Source organism: Suncus etruscus, chromosome 1, assembly GCF_024139225.1.
Source record: "Suncus etruscus isolate mSunEtr1 chromosome 1, mSunEtr1.pri.cur, whole genome shotgun sequence".
Lineage (NCBI taxonomy): Eukaryota > Metazoa > Chordata > Mammalia > Eulipotyphla > Soricidae > Suncus > Suncus etruscus.
This window is the reverse complement of record NC_064848.1, coordinates 127,172,671-127,177,167: the sequence shown is the minus strand read 5'-3', so window position 1 is coordinate 127,177,167 and position 4,497 is coordinate 127,172,671. Positions and strand designations below refer to the sequence as shown.

The following is a 4,497-nucleotide window of genomic DNA, read 5'->3' as shown; positions in this document are numbered from 1 at the left end:
AGACTGTGCTCAGGGCTTACTGCTTTCTCTGAACTCATAGATTAATCCTGGCAGTCCTCAGAGGACCATATGGGATGCTAGGATATTGAGCCTGGGTTGTCCAAGTGCAAGGCAAACACCAAAGCATGCTGTACTATCACTCTGGCCCCAAAAATATAACTTTCAAAACAATAAAAAGTGAATGTACTTAACCATTCTCTGTTCATGAAAGGAAAAAAAAATCAATGTATAAAATGAATGGTAATTCAGACATTCTAGAAAATGTTTAGAGAACTGGGAACAGAGAATATTGAAGGCAGGCAGCAGAACTTTTGTCATCTAGCAATAGAACTGAACCAAGGGAATTCTAATCATCTGGCATAGGCCCAAAGTTGTACCTATGGTTAGAAATCTACAAGATGGCAGGGCCAGAGTCGTGACACAGCGGTTTGGGAGTCTGCCTTGCAAGCGCTGACCTAAAATGGGCCTGGATTTGCCTGGCATTCTATATGGTCCCCCAAGCCAGGAGTGATTTCTGAGTGCATATCCAAGAATAACCCTCCTAAGATTCACCGTGTATGGCCAAAAAGAAAAACAAAAACAACAAAACAACAAAAAAGAGAGAAAGAAGGAAAGAAGGAAGGAAGAGAAAGAAAGAAAGAAAGAAAGAAAGAAAGAAAGAAAGAAAGAAAGAAAGAAAGAAAGAAAGAAAGAAAGAAAGAAAGAAAGAAAGAAAGAAAGAAAGAAAGAAAGAAAGAAAGAAAGAAAGAAAGAAAGAAAGAAAGAAAGAAAGAAAGAAAGAAAGAAAGAAAAGAAAGAAGAAAGAAAGAAAGAAAGAAAAGAAAGAAAGAAAGAAAGAAAGAAAGAAAGAAAGAAAGAAAGAAAGAAGAAAGAAAGAAGGAAAGAAGGAAAGAAGGAAAGAAAGGAAAGGAAGGAAAGAAGGAAGGAAGGAAGAAAGGAAAGAAGGATAGAAAGAAAGAAAGAAAGAAAGAAAAAGAAGAAAGAAAGAAAGAAAGAAAGAAGAAAGAAAGAAAGAAAGAGAAAGAAAGAAAGAAAGAAAAAGAAAAGAAAGAAAGAAAGAAGAAAGAAAGAAAGAAAGAAAGAAAGAAAGAAAGAAAGAAAGAAAGAAAGAAAGAAAGAAAGAAAGAAAGAAAGAAAGAAGAAAGAAAGAAAGAAGAGAAGAAAGAAAGAAAGAAAGAAGAAAGAAAGGAAAGAAAGAAGAAAGAAAGAAAGAAGAAGAAAGAAAGAAAGAAAGAAAGAAAGAAAGAAAGAAAGAAAGAAAGAAAGAAAGAAAGAAAGAAAGAAAGAAAGAAAGAAAGAAAGAAAGAAAGAAAGAAAGAAAGAAGAAAGAAAGAAAGAAAGAAAGAAAGAAAGAAAGAAGAAAGAAAGAAAGAAAGAAAGAAAGAAAGAAAGAAGAATGAAAGGAAAGAAAGAAAGAAAGAGAGAAAGAAAGAAAAAGAAAGAAAGAAAGAAAGAAAGAAGAAAGTAAGGAAAGAAAGAAAGAATGAAAGAAATAAAGAAAGAAAGAAAGAAAGAAAGAAAGAAAGAAAGAAAGAAAGAAAGAAAGAAAGAAAGAAAGAAAGAAAGAAAGAAAGAAAGAAAGAAAGAAAGAAAAAGAAAGAGAAAATTGTACATGATGGGAACTGTTTAGATCTTCTGAATTCTTTTAAGGTCTTTTATGGATCAACAGATCCATAATATAACATTTGTTGTTACTCTTGGTACTAAACAGTCCTCTGCATAGGTTCTTTTGTGTGTGCATGATTATCATTTAGATACTGAAGACTTCTCAGTCCTGAGGACTATTAGATTCTTCTGGCCAAATTTCTCACTCTCAGCCATGACACAATCAGTTATACAAAGATACACTTGGCATGACATCACTTCATCATTTATTCTGCTAAGTCTAATTTGACTTTAATGAAAAAGTTTAAAGTTGGTATTTACCAAGATATGTATAGTGGACCCAGTTGTATATTGGAAAAAGTAAGCAGGAAGCATTTTTAGTGACTTATCTTTCATTGAGTGCACTGGGATCTTTCTTTGCTTTCTTTTTAGGTTTTAATCTATCCTTTTTTGAGTCTCTAGTCTGGGAGACTAAACATTTGCTTCGTGGTCTCATGCTCCCTTGACTTCTTTTGCTTCACCATATTCACGCACTTGACACCGACTTCTTATGTGTATCCAAATCTTTGTGGCAAGTGCCTTGTAGGATTCATAGAGAAAAATATTTTTCATATACATACTTTGTTCCTTTTATTACTTGTTCTCAATATGTATTTTCTTTTTTGCAATCTTACTCATATTTGCCTTGCTTTGAAATGTTCTATTTCACACATTCAGGAAGGAAGAAATTGGACACTGCACACTATATTTGCAGGGAAAGGGTTGAGGATGGCATGCCCCACTTTAGCATGCACTACGCTGCCACATGAGTTCTACATAGACAAATGAAAAGGCAGTATCCCCTTCATCACAGGAGGGCTTGAAATGACTACTGTCTTTCATATCGAAATTAGTCTCTCCATTTCCTTCCTCCACAGAATTAATTCTACTGAATTCAGCACTTCTCTGAAATTATGTTTATGTTAAAAGTTAGTCTGATGTTAAAAGTCAGTCTGGATTGAGACAGATAAAAGCTATTTAGAGAAAAAAGTGAAGGAAATGATTGTAGGAGAAGCATAAACAAGGAAGTCTGTTTGGCAGAGGACAGAGGATTTTCTACTAAAAGAGCATAAAGCTTAATTGAATTTATGTACTAATTTCAGACTTCTATGATCCCTGACTTATATATATTTCCATTTCCCTACTTCCATCCTCATTCTAATGTTCAATATAAGCACCATGCTACTGTATAAAGGTAACATGAATAAGTTTCTGTAATCTCCTTATTTCTTCAAGAAGATCATCATCCCTTCAAATGTTATCAGTGTTACCTTTGTAGCCATCTCAACCTGTGTGATAAAAACAGCTCAGTGACATGTTGATTTTTTTTTTCTTTTTTGGTTTTTGGGTCACACCCGGCAGCTCTCAGGGGTTACTCCTGGCTCTATGCTTGGAAATTGCTCCTGGAAGGCTCAGGGGATCATATGGAATGCTGGGATTTGAACCACTGACCTTCCGCATGCAAGGCAAATCCCTTACCTCCATGTTATCTCTCTGGACCCACATGATGATTTTCAAGTATTCTATTGTCCAGGATATATTTGACTTTTCATTTTAGAAACTAGAGTAACAATGTGTGCATATATATATATATATATATGCGATTTAATACTCCTATTTAGTATAAAAATAGTTACACTTATACACATACACAAGTAATTGAAGTTTACTTAAAGTACAGCTGTGACAGATTCCAGCATCTTTCATCATGCTCTGTCATTCTAAAACCTACTGTGGTGAGTCAACAGAAATTTATAAATCAAGTTAAAATGCTTGATTTGTCTTCAAAAAGTTGACAGCAACACAAGACAGGCTTCAGCTTGAGGTTCTCATGCATTTGATTCATGACATTTTACTTGTTACTTTATACCTACTATGAATATACAGCCCAAAGTTTCTTAGTAGTAATAAAAAATAAAAAGGGAATTTTGGAAGTAAGAAAGGAAATTGAGAAATATAAAAAAGTTCTAAATATAATATTGGAACATTAAAATACTACACACAATATATATAGCATTAAATGCTCATTATTAAAAATAACAGGTAAAATAATTATGTGTTTGACTAAATTAGACATGTTTTATATTTAATATTTCAAAACATCCCTAGTACTATTAAATTTTTATCTATTCATCCACGTATTAACTTTAATACATAAATATATTATATTAAAACTTTAATTATTAAACAGAAGTGAAAGTTCTGACCTAATTAATTTTGCTTGTTTTTTAATATTTTATATGAGTAAAAAGAAAATTATATCCTATAGAGTTTCAAAGTAAAAAACACATTCAAGATGAGTATCACATTTTATTAGTATTTTCATTTAGAATTCAAAACTTGTTTTTAGTTTTCAGAAATGAGTAGAATCTTTTACCATTAATAAATAAATCTCGTTTTTTCAAGAGCTATCTACAGTATATAAACTATTTTGCTATACTCATTATTAAGAAGATACAAAATAAGCATTGATTCAAGATATTTATAAAATAAATTAGTAAAAATGTGGGCCAGTACTTCAAATTACTTTGATAATGATAACTTTATTCTAACCTAACTTACTATATAAGAAAATTGTATTTTGCTTAGGTCTTAGAATTTAGAATACTTTATACTAAATAAAGAGCATTCTCCAAGAAGAAAGTAGAAATAACATTGATTAATCTAATACATGCCTAAAATTTGATGAGTCTTTTCAAAGCCCATATTAGGAAATTTCCAAATTAATACTTTGACTCTGTTCCCTAGGTAAAAGTAATTGTGAATTAGATTTAATATTTAATTTTAGACATTATGAGTTTTAACTTAGAGATAAAACTATAACAAGTTCAAGATATCTAGCCACCAAAATAG

General features: G+C 31.6%; 1 pseudogene; it reads right to left on the bottom strand.

Moving 5' to 3' along the window:
* Nucleotides 1-346: 346 nt before the first annotated feature.
* Nucleotides 347-2,129, bottom strand: LOC126005004 (rRNA-processing protein FCF1 homolog; annotated as a pseudogene).
* Between the last annotated feature and the right edge of the window lie 2,368 nt (nucleotides 2,130-4,497).